Source organism: Sus scrofa, chromosome 1, assembly GCF_054392235.1.
Source record: "Sus scrofa isolate SSC_HxYL_T2T_F1_AM1 chromosome 1, Sscrofa_HxYL_maternal_Yorkshire_Landrace_v2.0, whole genome shotgun sequence".
NCBI lineage: Eukaryota > Metazoa > Chordata > Mammalia > Artiodactyla > Suidae > Sus > Sus scrofa.
Genome location: NC_139383.1, coordinates 221,171,636 through 221,191,919, shown reverse-complemented (window position 1 = coordinate 221,191,919; position 20,284 = coordinate 221,171,636). Strand labels below are relative to the sequence as shown.

Sequence of the window (20,284 nt, the reverse complement as noted above, 5' to 3'; positions counted from 1 at the left end):
TGTATAGTGGGAAAATAAAGAAAAAAAAATTCTATTGATTAAAAAAAAATGGTAATAGAATCACATATATAGTAATTCATTATTCATTATGTCTACCAGAAATAATTATTCAAAAACTTCTTGTTATATTGTAAAGAAATAAATAATTTCTATTTAAATCACTTTATGGTTTTTTCTTACATACTGCCAAATCCAATTCATATTGATAAAATTACATATTTTAACATTACTTTCCTAAGGATAAACCTCCCTATGTAGTGATAATATTTTCACCTTCCCAATTTAGAACAAGAATTGTGTGTTTAACACATAGAATACTCCAATATATTAATGATAATATTGATGCATTTGCTAAAAATGTCAATAATGTTTTAGGATTGCATAGGTTAATGTTAAATATCAAGAACAGTATACACTAAAGGTGTTATTCATAGCATATATTTCTTGATTTTTTTCTCCATTGTGTAGAAATGAAAACAAATATAATTTCCAATTTTATATACTGGAGTCACTAAAATTATGACTTTTTGAATTATGCTGATTATGATCATATTTTAAAACATTTACATAATATTTTATATTTGACTATATTGCAGATATAGAAGATAGGAGTTTAGTTAGAATTAGCTAGTTATTACTGCAGAATCAAGTAATTTGGTAGTTTAATAAAATAAACGATAAAAGAAAATATAATTTCTTCCATGCAAAATCCACTGTGGGTCTGAGTATTCACTAAGTCAGTTAACATGCTGATATTAAGTGATTCAGAATTCTTCAAGGTTGACTCAAAGATGTTAAATCAAGTATTTCTTTATAATTTCCTGATAAGATGTAGAGAATCTCATGCTGAATTTTAAATAATTTGGAAAAGAAATATTACACATTGCTCCACTTGCCATATTGTTGAGAACTAATCAGAGGCCAATGTAAAACAACCAGTGTTCAAGTGAGTGTATACCTGTATGTTCCTCAGTGCAGAGGAGGATCAGATCTTGAGTGAGCAACATTTATCCAAGAGACTAAATATTAACACCTAACCTTACCAGATGAGCTAAACAGTGTTCTTGTAATAATTTAACTTTTAATATTGTTATCTTTTAAATTAATCATCTGTGGACAAACCATCAAAGAAAGCCCAAATAGTGGATTAGACTACCCAATGTTCCACCAAACACCTTCCTGAAATACTGCATATATAATGAAGAATGACATTTTAATAAATGATAGTTATGCAATATCTAAATTCATTTGGTTTATTTCCTTTATTAGTCTCAGACTTATCTACCAATTTGGAGAGCAGAGTTTGAACAATATTTGTCCAATATCAAAACTTTTTCACACCAGAACAAAACCTTCGATTAGTTCTGGATCAGGAATATCAATATACTTTACAAATCATCCTTTCTATTAGCTTAAAAAATCTGCCCTCTGACCTAAGTATATGAATACTCTTTCCTAATAGGAGCTTTGATTTTTCTCTCCTATATTTAAATCTTTGTATATATTTTTAAATGGTGAAAGAAGAGATACACAGGCCAAATTCATATATACATGAATATATATATGAAAGTATATATATATATATATATATATATATATATATATATATTACTGTAAGTGTAATTAAATTTAAATCACTTTAAACATCAATGGACTAAATGTGCCAACAATAGGAAGATCTAAATAGACATTTCTCCAAAGAAGATAGACAGATGGTTAAAGGTACATGAAACGATGCTCAACATCACTAATTATTAGAGAAATGCAAATCAAAACTACAATGAGGTATCACCTCACACTGGCCAGAATGGCCATCATCGAAAAGTTTGCAAATGATGGATGTTGAAGAGGGTGTAGAGAATGGAACCCTCCTACACTGATGATGGGAACATAAATGAGTATAATGACTATGGAGAACATTATGGCGATTCCTTTAAAAAGCTGAAAATAGATCTGTCATAAGATTAAGTAATCCCATTCCTTGGCATATATTCACAGAAAACCATAATTTGAAAAGATACTTGCACCTCAGTGTTCACCGCAGCACTACATTATTTAAACTAGCCAAGACAAGGAAGCAACCTAAATGTCCATCAATAGATGGATGAAGAAAATGGGGTACATATACATAATGAAATGCTACTCAGCCATAAAAAGAATGAAATAATGCCATTTGCAGCAATATGGAGGTACCTAGAGATTATCATGCTAAGTGAATAAAGTCAGACAGAGAAAGGCAAATATCATATATCTCACACACACACACGCAGGAATATTACTCAGCCATAATAAATAATGACATTTTGCCTTTTGCAATAAGGTGTATGGAACTAGAGAATTTTATGCATAGTGAAATCAGTCCTACAAGAGAAAGATAAATACTATATGATATCATTTATATGTGAAATTGAAAAAAATACTATAAATGAATGTATATAGCAAAAAAAAAAAAAAAAAAACTAAAACATGACCCCCCCCAAAAAAAATGGACTCATAGATACAGAAAACAAAATAGTAGTTACCAAAGAGGAGAGGGAGGGTAGAGGGGCATTTTAAAGTTATAAGATTAAGAGTTACAGTTGTATTAATTAACTAAGCAACATGGATATATTGTACAGCACAGGGATTATCCACATTATCTTATAATAAATTTTGATCGAGTATAATCTGTAAAAGTATGATTTACTCTTCTGCACACCTGAAACTAATATTGTGAAAATCAACTAAACTTCAATAAAAAATAAAAAGAAAACTGTATATGTACACAATAGAATATTATTCAGCCTTAAAAAAAAATGACATCTTGCCATTTGCTACAGTGTGGATGGACCTTGAAGCTATTATGCCAAGTGAAGTAAGTCATACAGAGAAAGATGAATACCATATGATTTTGCTTATACATGAGATCTTAAAAGCAAGGCAAAATAAAAACAAGCCAAAGATGAGTTCATAGAGAACAGAATGGTGGTGGTTTCCAGAGGTGGGAGTGAAGAGGGTCAAAAGGTAAAAATTTTCCAGTTATAAAATAAATAACTCAAGGGGATATAAAATATAGCATGATGGCTATTTTTCATAATACTGTACTGTATATTTGAAAGCTGCTGAAAGTAGATCTTAAAAAATTTCATCACAAGGAACAATTTTATAACCACAATACTGTGTCAGGTATTTATTGTGATCATTTTGCATTATATACAAAAATCAAATCATTACGTTGGATACTTGAATACAAGAAAATGTTGCATGTCAATTGTACCACAGTTTTAAAAGTTTATATTAAAATATTACCACTTTATGTGTTCATGTATGGTATGAGAGAAGGAAACCCATAATCATTTAAAAAACAGTAAATGTTATTTTATTTTCCAATTACGTATCTGAGTGAGGCCAGATTGTCTCCAATACCTTAATAAAAATAGCATATTGCAAGAGATTGCATGTGGAAGCAGATGAGCCAGACTTTAAAGAGATTTCAATAAAATATACTGCAACTCTTCTCACTATATTTTTGTTGTGGAAAATAGTTTTAATTTTTAAAATATATTATTTATCTTAACATGTAATTGGATTATTTTGTGATAAAATCAATGAATAATTATTTTAATAACTAGTGGCTTTGATTTTATAGTGTGTAAAGTATTGATATAACCAACATAAAACTTTTGGAGTCCTCAATTTTTAAGGGAACAAAGGACTCCAGAGACCAAAACATTTATAAACCCCTGGTATAGATTACTTATTACAGGGTTATCATCAACCATGAATGATGAGGCTTATTTAGAATAATTTGAAGAAAGTGATGCAAATAAAGACAAAGGAAATTTTTAAAAGGATAAAATAAATGTCTTTCCCCAGAAGAGAAGCAAGATGACTATCCAGTCCAGAGTCTGTAGTTCTGATCTGAGATGACATTAATATTGAAAGGACAGAATTGGATGGACTTTGCTGAAATCTGGTAAACCAGATTATTTTTGGTGTTATCTAGACATTGATTTGTCAAAGTGGATTTAGCTAGATTAAACACAAGGAGATTGTTAACAGAACCCAGGTTGAGGGTACCACAATGGTAAGTATTTGGCAGAAATCTCCAGCCATTCATCAGGAATAGAAAGATCTCCTATAGATATGAGAAAAAAAATATGAACAGAATTTCACTGTAAAAGTCTGAAATCAGAATGTTGTCCCTTCTACTAGCACATATAGTTCATGATTAGGGCCCTGGTGCACCATTGCAAGTCCAGCAAAACAGAAAACCCAAAAATAATTTTCTAGGTTAATAAGTCATACTGTATACTTAAGGAGAATTTTAGAAAGAAAAATTGCCTCAAAATTTTATTTAATTTAGTCATTTTCAACTTCCCCAATACATTATTTTTTTTCTACTATACAGCATGGTGACCCAGTTACACATACATATATACATTCTTTTTTCTCACAAAATTTTAGAATAAACTTAGTGTTTGCCCCCCCTTTTTTCCCCTTTATTTTTACATGCAGGATATATCTAGGCCTCCAATCTGACACTTCTAGGGCTTGGACCTATTGGACAAAAACCTGAAAATGATCAGAATGGCTAGACTTTACCAAAGCCTGATGTCATCCTTAGAGCAGAAAGACAACTGTAGCCATCTTGAAGAAAGTTATTTTTAAGATTACACTATCAAACAATGACTATGCTCAATTTATTTGTCTGTTTTCTGAAAAATAATGTACCTTTTATTTATAACGTATATGCAGATATATGTACATCTACATTAAGAACACTAAATATGTGAAGGCAGTAAGCTCTCTTCTCATCTCACCCAAGGCCCATAAGTTGATTCATGTTTAGACCGCCAACTTGCTTAAAAATGAATTGATTGGACAAGAAGTAAATTAAAGACCTAGTCTTATTTTCAAAACAAAGCAAATGACAAATAGAAAATGTTTTCTTTGTAAAAATTAGTTCTCTCTCCATAGACTTGACCTATATGTTTGTTTTTTCTTTGCTGTTTATTTTAGGCTTAATAAAAACTTTACTACACACATATGACATTTAATTTCCAAGTCTTATTTAAATGAGTTCTTACTCTGTTCACCAAATACATGTTTATTTAGCCTTTGGCAGAATAGCAAGCTGAATTTTTTTTTTCCTCTTTCTAGGCCTAGAGAATAATAGAACCCCCCATACTATTAGATTATTTTTTACTGTGTTTTAACTTAATGGTGCCTCAAATACAAATTTTAAATAATGATTTCAGCAATTTAAAAAATATTTTTAGTAAGAAAAATCTGACAAAAGACCCTCCCAATTTTGAAATATTAAACTGATAATGACAGTTTCAGTATTTTGTGGATCATAAAATGTGATGTAATTCTGAATAAATCATATCCATAGAAGTTAAAAAATGGGAAAAATGGGATATCCTAGAAGCTGAGCTTAACGTAGAGTTGAGCTAGTAATCACTAAAATATACTTTATTAGACTTAAAGGATTTTAAATGTCTCTTTATTAGAACTTCCAAATATGTCTAATATTATTATAACTACGGAAAATGATAGCTATTATTTTTACATTTCTTAGAAAGCATTTCCCACACTCTATTCTTACTAGCACTATGGAAAATATATAGGTCATTGCCATGTGTGGCCTTTAAGTTGAAGGAAGTAGTAAAAGAAAGTTCCAACAAGATTCCTCAAATAGTGAGATTCTACCAAATAAAAGTTAGTTGAAATATATCATGTTTTACACACTTGTTTCTTCAACTTTTACTAACACATTGGTCTTTTCCAGTTGTAGTCTTGTCTGGCTTTCAGTTTGCTCATCCATTTAACTTAGTACTTTCTTTGGGGCTTGTGGTAATGGCTGTTAATTATACTTACTGAGTCCACTATTTCTACTGCTTTAGATCTGAGCTTTTTCTTCTTCTTTCCCCAGAACTGACTTCATCTTTTCCTTGACTTGTGACTTAAGATACTTTGATTTATTGCTGTGAATAATAACAGCAGGACACATTGAAAGAAATTCTCATATTTTGGGCATTAGCTAACAGCACAATTCAATGAATTTATGTCTACATTAAGTGGTTATAGAAGACACATCAGCAAATAAATAGGCAAGTCCACTAATGGCTTATCCCAGATGCAATATTCACTGATTTTTTTTCATATTCTGGTCTCACTAAATATTAACATAATTTTGAAAATGTTATGAGTAAATAAAATGATGCCTTTTTACTGCCTCATAAAGATGTTTACAAGTAAGCTAGTAAAAATTAGATTTTCTTGAATATTTGGTAAACTATGAAATATATATTTTATACTGAGTTTGGTGATGACACTTTTTCTTATACTCAGCACTGGTAAATTTGCTGATCTTTTCAAGGAATTAACATTTGACTTTGTTAATTCTCTTCATTATTTATGTTTCATTTCATTGATTTCTTCTCTTACACTTATTATTTGCTATTATTTACCACACTTTGTGTTTACTTTGCTTTTATTTTCCTAGCTTCCTTAAGAAGAATATTGAATTGATTTTGGAGCTTTATTTCCTCTATATAAATATCTCAAGCTCTCCAATTCTTTCCAAGCACTGTTTTAGCTGAATCCCCAAAATAATATATTATCAGCTTATTTTACATTGTCTTCCTAATAAACTTGATCTATTTATTATTTACATGTATGTGGCCTAATTTTTAAGTATTTTTTAGAACACATAATAATATATTTTCATCTCTAGTTCCATTTCATTGGATTCAGAGGATACATACAATAGGACTTCAGTCATTTTAGATGTATTAAGCATGCTTTATGTTTTTAGAATTTCCTCAAATTAAGATATGTACCTTTAATAGACAGATTAAATTAATTTTGTATTACTTCATATACAAAATAAGAAATTCATAGTACTCTTAAGTCTTTTTATCTGTAACTTTATGCAATACTCCAGGCATTGACAAGCTACAGACCACAGGCCAAATCTGCCTGTGATGTTTTTGTATAGCCTCAAGCTAAGAATGGCTTTTACATTTTACAAAAGCATATACTTTAATGGTGGAAGAAGAAAAAGGATGAGGGGAGGAGGAGAATAAAACTTCAGCAGAGACTCTGAGTGGTCTATAAATCCTAAAGTTGACCATTTGACCCTTTAAAGAAAAAAATGTACTTACCTCAGACAAACACCTATGTTAATTGTCAATACAGAAATTACACTTTACAAGCATTTATTCATAACAAACTGTTAAGAGAAATGTTGTCTTCAATTTATTTTATTTTATTTTATTTCATTTTTGTCTTTTTAGAGCCACACCTGTGACATGTGGAAGTTCCCAGCCTAGGGGTCAAAATGGAGCTGTAGCTGCCAGCCTACGCCATAGCCACAGCAATGCAGGATCAAAATGGTGTCTCCCTTACACCCCATCTCATGGCAACACTGGATCCTTAACCCACTGAGTGAGGCCAAGGATTGAACCTGTGTCCTTGTGGATACTAGTCAGGTTTTTTTTATGACTGAGCCATGCTGAGAACTCCTGTCTTTAACTTTATACACCACTTTTATAAAGAAAGAAGAAGGAAGAAACAAAGGAAGAAAGATTCATCATATTGAGTGAAACAGGAAAATATATTTTAAGCATACATATTCTGTCCTTTGATCTATGATGACCTCTCAGTAAAATTCCAGTTAAATCCTCAAACACAATATACCAGTATGGAATATCTACATTGTTCCATGCTTTTTGTTGTGACTATATCCATTTACTCTATATTTCCTAAATTAATTCATTTGATTTTGTTTATATTTTCCTACACTTTTAGGACCTACCTTTAGCTTTATAAATATCTTGCTAGGGTAGCCATTCTGCTTCTTTAAAAATATCTCCCACCAGTATTGGAGATATAACTATTAAAAAAAATGATAATAACAAACAAACAAACAAACCAAAAAAAAAAAAATTCTCCCACCAGAATTTCTTCTGTGGCACAATGGGATCAGCAGCATCTCTGTTAATGCTGCAACACAAGTGTTATCCCCATCCAGATGAATGGTCTGCAGAGAGGAGGTTGCAACTGCTGCTCAGATCTGATCCATGGCCCAGGAACTCCATATGCTACAAGATGGCTAAAAAAGAAAAATATATATATACCCCCACCTAAGCACTAGAACTTCCTTTTGAGTTTTTTGTTTTTTTGTCTTTTTGCTATTTCTTGGGCCGCTCCTGCGGCATATGGGAGGTTCCCAGGCCAGGGGTCCAATCGGAGCTGTAGCCACTGGCCTACACCAGAGCCACAGCAACGCGGGATCCGAGCTGCGTCTGCAACCTACACCACAGCTCACGGCAACGCCAGATCGTTAACCCACTGAGTAAGGGCAGGGACCGAACCTGCAACCTCATGGTTCCTAGTCGGATTCGTTAACCACTGCGCCACGATGGGAACTCCCTGAGCTATTTTCTTTGTTGCAATGTAACTACTGTCTGTTCTTTAACAATGTTATTGTGTTAAACTGTATGTCATAAAATTTTTGTTTGGTCTTTATCTTGGTCTCTGGGAATTAGCCTCTACACCCTTGTAATTTTCCAAGTGATAGGAGATTCTGCTACTTATCATGGACCGTGATAGTTTATGCCAACTAGAAGACTTAGGATGGGGAACTGTCAGACCAGAAAGGCAAACAGTGTGACAAAAGGGTTGGGACCTTAAGCCACATCATAACAGCCTAACATTCAGAGAGTGAAACAGACTGGATTAAGGACGTAGTTGAATTCAATAGCACTCAATAAATTTCTGGCTGTAATTGACATCTGTCTACAACTTGATTAAACTACAGCAGAATATACATTCTTCTCAAGTGTACATATTCCCCAAGAAAGACTACATGTTGGGTCTTAAAACATACCTTAAATATTTTTAAAGTATGTAAATCATATAGGTTATTTTCCATGGGGATCATGTAAATACTTTTTCTGTTTTGTAAAAATCACTCTCGCTGGAGTGTAAAGACCACTTTGTGGTGAAAGAGTGAATAAATGTAGACAATGCAGGAGGGCACTGAAGTCGACCAGCCAAAGGAGAGAGCCACACCACCAGTGTGTTGTTGACACTCATCACTCATATGCAAATGGAAATGAAAAGATGAGAAGTACTTCAGAAGTAAGATGGATGGTTCTTGGTGACTGTTCCTCAGGGGTGCATTGCACCAAAACAATGAGAAAAATTGAATTGGTTGCTATGAAATGGAATACTTTGAGTTTTACTTTCCCATAATTAAGGATGTGTGAGACTGCCTAATTCTCTCACATTTTTCTTTATTCAATTTAGTAGAAAAATAATGGAATGTTATGTCAAAACCTTTGCCTTCCTTAGTATAAAGACATCATTCACCTATCATTTTACTCCCATACATTCTTTAGTCATTTGAATATATCATAATGCCACAATTAGGTTTTACTGCAGACTGAAAGCACAAAGGCATATTTGAGTTATTGTAATCACATGACATTATATTAAGGATTATACTTATAACAAACACATACACAAAATCCCACTGATTACATTTGAATAGCTGTTTAAGAAACACTATCTGGTAGTACTTCTCAGTCTAGATTCATATCTAGCTGCTGAATGAAAGATTTCTGTCATTCTAATTATAAAGTTATTTTGAAATTTTCTTTAATTTTTTTTCTACTAAATACTCAAGAATAAATAAGAATAGCAAAATGGATAAGTTAAAAATCTTAAGAAATACTGTGGAAATTATCTTTGTTTTCTAGTCTCAGGAGCCTTGGGGATGGCAAATTAAGACCTTATTAAACTTCTGCTCTTATTTTCATTTCCAAGAATCAGGCTTTCACAATGTCTTTTCTGCTCCAAACCCTTTCCTTGAACGGGGAAAGCAAAGGAACCTCATTTCCCCAAACTCTCCTCTGCCTAACCCAAAGATGTTCATGCAAAGCATAGCTGAAATAAATAGTTTCAAACTAATTGTATATTAGGATAAATTATAAATAAAATTATATAAATATATACTTCAGAGAACAACCTATACATGTAGTCTTAAATATTTTCCCAATTCTGGGTTTTAAAATAAAACAGGTGAAAAGAGTGATTTGAGCAATTTTTAAAATTTCCTATTTTGAGTAATAAATGTAGTTTTTATTGACTACGTGTAAGGGAAATATGTATAATAAATAAAATTGCATTTATATATTTTTGATAGAATGATCTATACATCTATGCCTTTTCTAAAGAAAACCCCTCTGTATTTAAAATATAATCAGTAAAAAGTAATTTCATTTTCAAAAAAACTCTACTTTTAAGCCACATTTTTTTTTCATTTCTTATTCTAAGGAATAAAATATGCAGCTTCTGACCTATATAAAACACTACATATTTTATGAAATTCTTTTTTAGCCACTACCACTATTCAATAAATAGTAAAAACAAAGCTTTATAAAATTACATACTCTGAAAAGTGTATGCATGGACCCAAGATCATAAGGATACCCATTTGAAGGCAAGCTTTCATTTTTGAAACAGTCTGAAAATATATTCTTGAAATATATCTGACTCTTTTGAGGATGAAAATCTTAAAATATCTCAGACACATTAGAGAAGGAAGGTCATATCTTTTATTAAAAATCAATATTACTTACTTCACAAAATATATGTAGGCTGAGTCCATTTAGAGACCAGCTAGGACCCTCAAAAATCATATTACAGAATTTTAAATCCCTCTGGAGGGTGAGGCAGGGATTGGAAGATTAAATCATTACTAGCAAAATTCCCATTCAATCCTCAGACAATATACTGACTGTGTACCTGGCAGTGTACCTGACCATGGTGTATCAGGCAATAAAAAGCAGGGGTTCCTGACCTTGAATTAACTGAATAGTTTAGAAAAGTTAAGGTGATTTACTCATAGTATGATTTAGAATGGAAGTTGGTCTAAAATGCGTTAAGTATTGACCACAAAAGCTTTCACACTGGGAACTGTGCCAGATTGTAGAAGAGACTAAAACTCGGCATCTACTGTCTGCTCTAACCTGTAATTTCTAAATTTTTAAATGTTTTAAAAGTTTGGAAACTATTTCAGAAAGCCCAGAGGAAAAAATAAACTAAGTAAAAGGATGATTTCATAGTGGTAATTCTTTTATCATAAGATTGGTGCTAAACATGGAAACGATATCTTTCCAGTAGTGAAGGACTTGGGGCAGAATCTTGCAGATTTCTGTACATACTAATAATATAGTAAAAAGAAGATTAGGTATTATTTATACTGTTTAAAAATATCTATAGTAGAAATACATTAGGGTTCAGATCTTTGCAATATATTGACAATTATGAAGAATACATGTGTGTCAAGACAAGTGTCTGAAAGGGATTGTTCTTTTGTATTTTACTATTCATGTTTAGGATAAAGCAGCCATGCTTTAATTAAGCAGGAATTATTCTGCCTGTATGCTGGCATAACTAGCCTCTTAACAGTACTATAAAAGCTTTGAGAAATAAAATGGCTGTAAGGTGTGAATTTTTCCTTTTTTCCAGTATGGCTTGGCAACAGTGAAAAAACAACTTCCTTTTAGTTAGTCCATTCATAATCCAATTATAGCTTAAAAGTTTATGTTATGTGAGCTAACAAGAAAATTCATAGAGAAGACATGTTCTTTTCAATTTAGTAACTGTTAATAAAGAATATTTAAAAATTGACTTTTATTTCCTACAGAATTATTAACATTTTTATACATTGAAAAGGTAAAAAATATGGAATTTCTACTTAGTGATAGCCATTTTATATATGTTACTTGATAAATTGTTCTGAATATCCTGCAATGGCTTGAAGAGGTAAAAATTTATCTGTACAAGTGATAAAATAAACCAGTGGAGTTCTTATAGTGCCACAGTGGAAATGAATCCTACTAGTATCCATGAGGATGTGGGTTCAATCCCTGGCCTTGCTCAGTAGGTCAGGGATCTGACATTGTCCTGAGCTGCGGTGTAGGTCACAGATGTGGCTTGTATCCCTCATTGCTGTGGCTATGGTTTAGGCCAGCAGCTGTAGCTCTGATTTCCACCCTTAGCCTGGGAACTTCCCTTCCATATGCCTCAGGTACGGCCCTGAAAAGAAAAAAAAAAATCCAAACCAAAACAAAACAAAAACCCAAACAAAAAACCAAAAGCAAACAAACAAAAATCCCGATTGAGTTAGACTGAAACCAGATCATGTTCATCTAAACATGTAGCCCTGCTCTGTTTAATCATTCAGATTTCCTATTTTCTCAACATTTTATTTCCCTCTTTTTAGGGCTGCACATACACCATATGGAGGTTCTCAGGCTAAGGGTTGAATTGGAGCTGCAGCTGCTGGCCTATACCACAGCCACAGAAACATCAGATCAGAGCTGTGTCTACGACCTACACCATTGCAACACCAGATCCTTAAACCAATGATCGAGGCCAGGGATGGAAGCCACATCCTCATGCATACTAGTCAGGTTCATTAACCACCACATGAGCCACAATGGGACCTCCTTTCCCAAATATTTTATTGCTATGATATATAATGATTAATTAAAGGGAGTTATTTCCAGAAAAGTCAAACCCTAGCAAACTCCTGTTGATGCCCATGCTTTTGGAATCCTTAGCCCTGTAACTAATTAGAATGTCAGAATGTGCTGTTGACCTTTGCATTGAAGAGAACTGTAGAGAAGTTAATAAGAATGGGCTATTTAGACTGTAATCATCTTATTAATTTAAACATGTGCTATAGCCAGCAATAATGTACAGCTAGTATTTTATTGTCACACACAGTAGGAGAAGATTCACATGGCTAAGTGGTAAGAGCACAAATATTTGTTTAGCCTTTACTTCAATACAGTCTAAAATAATACAGAAAATGAGATAAAGCAAAATAATAGAAATATACCATTACCATGAGTTTAATATGCAGGAGGGGACTGGCCTATTTTAACGCACACACACTCATACAACAAATGTAAATTATTCTCTCTTCATTTCTCTCTCTTCACCTTTTCCTCATTTTTGTTATTTGACTCTACCACATTCATATTTACAAAAATATTAACTGCACATATTAATGTTGTTAACAAATTAAACTTGATTAAAGGGTTGTTAACAACTAGATTTTAATTTCATGAAGGATTACTTAATTTTATTCCATTAAAAACAGCCAATTGTTTTTAATGGATACATAATGACTCTAAGAAAAGAAAGGCTGGGGAGTTGTGGAAATAACTGAGAAGCCACAGAATCGGTGAGGAAAAAAAAAAAAGGAGGAGAGCTGTGGAGAGGAAGGAACTGAAGGAACCGTGCAGCAATAAATGTGCTTTGCCAGAGGAGAGAGGCATAAAAGTTACAGGTGAGGGCAGGAAACACATGTTTGCAAAATGCCAAATCAAAAAGGTATGTATAGAGAATGAGCTGACCCGGGAGGGAGATCATGGATCTCCTTGACCAGTCCCCACTTACTGTGTTCTTGAAAACTTGATAACTTTTCTTCTTTCATACCTAAGCCCACTAATCAAGTACAATGTGGATCTGCTCTTTGTCTCTGGTTGTTTTCCCTGGATCAGATTAACCATCCAAATTTATCCAGAAACCCCTAGATTGCATCTAAAATACTGAGGTTACTATCAATAGCATTTTCTTTTACTGTTAGAATTGGACAATAAACTTTACAGTCATTTAAATATATGGTGGGAATGAACAAATACCATCCAAATGAGAGCAGGCAGAAGCTATTTATTCAGAGCTTACTAGAGCAAGGGAGTCAGCCACCACTGTTTGCACCACTGTACCCTTCCTAAATGCAGGAAATGTAGTGTGAAAGCTTTCTGGCGGAAAAAAGCAAAGTCTTCAATTATGCTCTGATTGGAAGTTGTTAGCATGGGTGAATTGGAAGACAGACGTCCTAGTGATTAGGTAAAGGAGCATATTAACTTTCTGTGATTGGCTCTAAATTGGAAGGATGGAAAAACATTAGGGAAGCCAGTAGTTATAAAGTAAATCCTGATTATTTTTAGTCTACAGTTATTAAAATGATTGTTGCAGACTGTGGGTCAGTGTTCTATTTCGTCCATATGGTTTGATCATTGTCTGTTTGTACAATTGGTCTCTTAAAAGCAGCTTAAATTAGTGTTTCTTTTCTCAAACTCAGTCATTTATGATTCACCTTTCAAGTTGGATGCCAAAATAGAACTGAACTGAGAATGGGTAACTATTGCTGTAACTGCCTGTATTTCAGTTGACTTAAGTAAGACATAATTTTCTTGGGGACAACAATGACCGGGTTCATAAATATTTATAGTTAAACTTCAAAGACAAGCTGTAAATAAAACTTTGTAATGCTAAAGAGCATAAGTCACTTTATTTTCTTGAATCTCAGTTTCCATATCTATAAGAAAAGCACAGGATTCTGTGAAGTGTCTTGGTCTGCACAAAATGATAAAATTTGAGACATTTACTCTGGAAGTTTAAGGATGGCAGTTAATTCATAATTCCTACTTGTGGTCATTTCTTCAGCATTCAGTTTTCTATTTGCATTTAGAATAATGAGTCCATCTGAATGATGCCTGCCTCATTCAACAATATCCAAGAATTGTAATATTTTAAAAGAATACTTAATTGTTTCTAATAAATCTCTATTCCATCTCCCCCTCCCCATATACAGAGTTCCCTAATATACTTTTTTCTGAAATTGGTCTAAATTTAAATATGACACGAGGAAAGATAACTAATTACTTAAAAAAAACTTTTAAAAGCTATTTAGGGAAAAGGAGAAAGCCAACTTCAGCCTGCAGCTAATCACTTTCCCTTGTTAAATATTCAGAAGCTCCACCTTGCATGGATGGTACAGAAACCTCAGTTTAAAAATACTGAATCCTGGGACCACTGTTAAAGTCCTTCAGGGAAATCCTAACACCCCCTCCACAGAGAGAAACCACAACTGGTGAATTATTAACCACCCACAAAGATATTTCTTGTGAAAAATAAATAGCATATTGCCTGCTCATTTCTTAAAAATTATATATTTAAGAGTATGAAAATATGCATTGCCAATGTAGAAAACTAAACTCAAAGAAAAATACTAAGATAGAATAGAAATAGATTTGTAAAAGCATTAAAATTTTGTTTTGAGTTTTACATCAGGAAATGTGTCCTTATTTTTAAAATATATATTCTATTCATTTACTATGAAAACTACGAATATGTAAAAATATTTTCTAACTTTCTGAGACAAAATTTTAAATATTTACTTTTAAACATGAATGACATAAAATATATAAATATAAAAATTTTAGATCTGCACGGAAGATGTGATTTTTTAAACTCATTTCTGAAATGTAGAAAATTGCTTTTAAAAGTATGAACAATAATCCTAATATGTAAAGATAATCAGCATTTATATTTTTGAATATTTCCTTTAGTCATTTCCTTCAATATGTGTTCATGTGTATGTTTATAGTGTTTGCTTTAGTTTATTTTACAAAGTAGGATTATCTGCTTATATATTACTTTACCCTGATTTTTTAACTTGAAATTATATTTTTAGCATTTAACCCTGTCAGTTTTTTCCAGTAGCATTATTTTTAAATATGGCATAATGATCTATTTCAAATTTTGAGCTTCCAATTTACGCTGTTATTAAGAAGCTAATATGGTTCCATCATGGACAATTCATGAAATCATTGTATTATTCTTAATATTTTTCACTATTAGTCTTTGAATTTTAGAGAGGCTTTTGACTCATATTATCATATTAATATTCACTAAAGTTGGACCAATTTAATTTCCAGCTGGCTTTACTAAGAAAAACTTTCACCAAATAATTGCTAACATGGTATATGATCAATTATAGAAAATTTTGATAATTACATAAATGACAATTAATATTTTATTTATAAAAAACAGGATAATTCTTAAAACACATTTCCCTCTACTTCAACATTTTGAAAGAGTTTAAGGAGGATGGGCACCAATTCCTCTTTATATGTTTGATAAAATTCACCTGTGAAGCCATCTGGTCCTGGACTTTTATTTGTAGGGAGTGATTTTATGACATCTTCAATTTCATTTCTAGTGATGGTCTGTTCAGTTGGTCTGTTTCTACTTGATTCAGTTTTGGCAGGCTGTAAGATTCTAGAAAATTGTCCATTTTGTCCAGATTGTCAAACATTGCCGTATAGTTGTTCATAGTATTCTCTTATGGTTTTTTGTATTTCTGCTGTATCCGTTGTGATTTCTCCTTTTTCATTTGTAATTTTGGTTATTTGGGTTCTTTCTGTCCTCTTCTTAGTGAGTCTGGCCAGGGGTTTGTCAATTTTGTTTACCTTTTCAAAGAACCAGCTCTTGGTTTTATTAATTTTCTCTATTGTTTTTTGAGTCTCTATTTTAATGATTTCTTCTTTGATCTTTATAATTTCCTTCCTTCTGCTGACTTTAGGACTTTTTTGTTCTTCTTTTTCTAATTCGTTTAGGTGGAGGGTTAAGTTGTCAATTTGGGATCTTTCTTCTTTTTTGAGAAAGGCCTGTATTGCTATAAATTTCCCTCTGAGCACTGCTTTCGCAGCATCCCATAGATTTTGAGAGGTTGTGTCTTCATGATCATTTGTTTCAAGGTAGTTTTTAATTTCCTTCTTGATTTCCTCATTGACCCATTGGTTTTTTAGTAGCATGTTGTTGAGTCTCCATGGAGTAGGTTTTTTCTCTTTCCTTTTCCCATGGTTGATTTCTGATTTCATGGCATTGTGGTCAGAGAAGATACTTGAGATAATTTCTATGCTCCTAAATTTATTGAGATTAGCTTTGTGTCCCAATATGTGGTCGATTCTTGAGAATGTTCCATGAGCATTTGAGAAGAATGTGTATTCTGCTTTTTTTGGATGTAGTGTCCTGAAGATATCAATGAAGTCTAACTTTTCTATTGTTTCCTTTAGGATCTCTGTTGCTTTATTGGTTTTCTGTCTAGAGGATCTGTCCACTGATGTGAGGGGGATATTAAGGTCTCCTACTATGCTTGTATTCTCATCAATATCTCCCTTTATTTCTGTTAATATTTGTTGTATGTATCTGGGTGCTCCTATATTTGGGGCATATATGTTGACGATAGTAACATCCTCTCCTTGGATGGATCCCTTAATCATTAAATAGTGTCCTTCTTTGTCTTTCCTTATGTCTTTTGTTTTAAAGTCTATTTTGTCTGATATGAGCGTTGCGACTCCTGCTTTTCTGTCATGTCTATTGGCATGAAATATTTTTCCCCACCCTTTCACTTTCAATCTATATGTATCTTTTGTCCTAAGGTGAGTTTCTGGTAGGCAGCAGATTGAAGGTTTTTGCCTTTTTATCCACTCAGCCACTCTGTGTCTTTGGATTGGGGCATTTAGTCCATTGACATTTAAGGTGATAATTGATAGATGATTATTTATTGCCATTTGAACCTCGTGTTCCAGTTGATTCTATGGTTCTCCATTCTTACTTTTTTTTTGTTTGGATGGTCTCCTGTTATTATCTGCTTGAGTGTATTTTTGTTTTCATTTTTTGCAGATGCAATATTTGGTTTTGGCTTGTGGTTGCCCTGTTTTTTAAGTATGCTAACCCCTTCCCATAATTGTGTGTTTTAGCCTGATGGTCCTGTAAGTTCAAACACTTCATTACTATATTAAAATTAAGAAGAGAGACATACATATAAACAAAAAGGGTTATTTACCTCCTGACATCCCTTGCCCACATTTTATGGTTTTGATGCTTCTTTTTTTTTTTTCTTTTTAATTTTATTTTGTTTGAAGCATGTTCATGATTAAATCTGTATGCTGGCTTATTTGAGTGACTGCTCTCTGATTGCAGTTTCCTCAGTCCTAGTTCTTCCTCTTCTTCTTTTTTTTTTTCTTTTCTTTTTTCTTCCCTTTCCTTCCTTTCTTTTTGGTTTAGAGAAGCCCTTTCAATATTTCCTTTAACCTGGGTTTTGTGTTGCTGTATTCCTTAAGTTTTTGTTTGTTGGAAAAAAATTTTATTTCCCCTTCTATTTTAAATGATATTCTTGCTGGATAGAGTATTCTAGGTTGAATATTTTTTCCTATTAGCACTTTAAATATCTCTTGCCATTCCCTCCTGGCCTGTAGTGTTTCTGTAGAGAAATCAGCTGATATTCTTATGGGGGTTCCCTTGTAGGTAACATTCTGCTTTTCTCTTGCTGCCTTTAGAATCCTCTCTTTATCACTAACTTTTGCCATTTTTATTATGATGTGTCTTGGTGTGGGTCTGTTTGGGTTCAGTTTGTTTGGGGCCCTCTGTGCTTCTTGTATCTTGAACCCAGTATCCTTTAGATTTGGGAAGTTTTCAGCAATAATTTCTTGAAATATATTTTCCATCCCTTTATCTTTTTCTACTCCTTCTGGAATTCCTATTATGTGTAGATTGGCACACTTTATATTATCCCATAGGTCTCTTATATTGCTTTCCAGTTTTTTGATTCGGTTTTCTGTCTGTTGACCAGATTGAGTGATTTCCATTATTCTATCTTCCATATCACTGATTTGTTCTTCTGCATTATTCATTCTGGTTTTTACTGCCCCTAGTTCAGTTTGCATCTCTGCAAATGAATGTTCTAGTTTTTCTTGGCTCCTCCTTATATTTTCTAGTTCCTTCCAGAGGGTATCTGCATTACTGTTCATATCTTCTCTTAATTCCTTCAGTATTTTCACTATTTCTCTTTTGAACTCCAGGTCTGTCAGACTGCAGAGATCTGTTTCATTGTTGACTGTTTTAGGTGAGTTCTCCTGTTGGTTTGACTGGGGGTGGTTTCTCAGTTTCTTCATCTTGCTTGTTGTTTTCTTTCTTCTGAGGGAGTTGTACTCTCCGTTATCGGGCAGTGTTTGCCTTGTCACTGCCGTGGAATATTTCCTGAGGGCTGGCATTGTTGGTCAATCTTTTTTGAGGCAGTGTGGCTTTTCTGGAGTGTTGATGGGGCTAACAGTGTTTCTTTGAAGCAAAGGAGGACTTCCTGAGGGCAGACAGGACTGGGAGGTCCACACCACGATGGTAGCAGATTTCACTTGGTCATGCAGAGCTTGGTCTGGTGTTTTTAGGCTGTGGGGTTCTTGCAGGGGGTTGGCAGTGTTGGGCAGCTGCTCTTCAGGGGTGCAGCACCCCCTGTGGCTGGAGCAGCTATCTGGGTCACTGAGAACCTAAGAGGCTCTTCCCTAGGGCAGCCCAACTCAGAAGGACGGCCTGAGAATGTAGGTGGATCTTTTCACAGTCTGGCTGAGCTTGTTGCAACTTTTCTGGGCTGCAGGGGCTCCTCCAGGGAGTTGGTGGTGCTGAGCAGCTATTCCACGGGAGTTGGGCCCCCCCTGGGGTCTTGAGCGGGTAGCAGGGCCGCTGGAAACCCAAGAGGCTCCTCCCCAGGGCAGCCCGACTCAGAAAGACCGTCTGAGATCTTTTCCCGGCTCGGCCAAGCTTGTTGCAGCTTTTCTGGGCTGCAGGGGGTCCTGCCTAGAGCTGGGAGTCCTATGCAGCTGGTCCACTAGGGCACCCCCTGGGGGCTTGGATGGGTAGCAGGGCCGCTGGAAATCCAAAAGGCTCCTCCCTGGGGAAGCCCGACTCAGAAAAACCGTTGGAGAATTAGGCAGATCTATTCACATCTTGGCTAGGCTTGTTCTAGCTTTTCTGGGCTGCAGGCCTTTTCTCGGGGGCTGGTGGTGTTTGGTGCTGCTCTGCGGAAGTGTAGCCCCTCCAAAGGGCAAGCAGGCCTGTGCAGGGACAGCCCCTGCGGTGGTAGGCTTCAGGCAATTGTCGAGGCCAGCCCTCCTGGATGGCAGGCAGCCTCAGGTTTGGCGAGAGCGTAGGGGGTGGTGGGGGTGGGGGGAGGGGATGCACTGGAAAGCACAGCTTTCTGCTAGCTAGCGGGCCTGTAAGCTTGCTGTGGCATGGGGGTATTCTATGGGGACCCACCCCTTCTTCTCTCCCCTCCCCAGCAGTGGCGCAGACCAGGCTCTTCTCCCAGGTTCCCTCTGATGCGACTTTCCACTTCCCCGCCCCTAGAGTATTGCTCCCTTCCTCTGCGACAGCTTTGTTTTCTAGTCTCCCAGGCAGTCTCTGCCCCATCAAATGGTTTCTAGACCTCCCAAGCAGTTTCCGCTCCGCCTCACCCCTCCCAGCCCGATCTCATGGACTAACCTCTGGAGCTGAGATCTTGGTGCCCAGCCCCCATGCAGGCGTCCCCTGTCCCTTTCCCGGGAACTGACCTCTGGAGCTGAGGATTTGGTGCCCAGCCCCCACCCAGGCG

At 34.6% G+C, this 20,284-nt stretch overlaps 1 protein-coding gene across 3 annotated transcripts in view; it reads right to left on the bottom strand.

Annotated features, from left to right (window-relative positions):
- LOC102165580 (uncharacterized) overlaps nucleotides 1-20,284 on the bottom strand; it is a 1,236,614-nt gene that overhangs the window by 325,278 nt on the left and 891,052 nt on the right. The window contains exon 4 of one of the 3 annotated variants that reach the window (XR_014821695.1): nucleotides 3,141-5,969. The exons of the other annotated variants lie outside the window; for them this stretch is intronic. The gene's annotated coding sequence lies outside the window, so the exon portion shown is untranslated. Of the gene's footprint in view, nucleotides 1-3,140; nucleotides 5,970-20,284 lie in introns of those variants that run through there. 3 annotated transcript variants of the gene reach the window in all.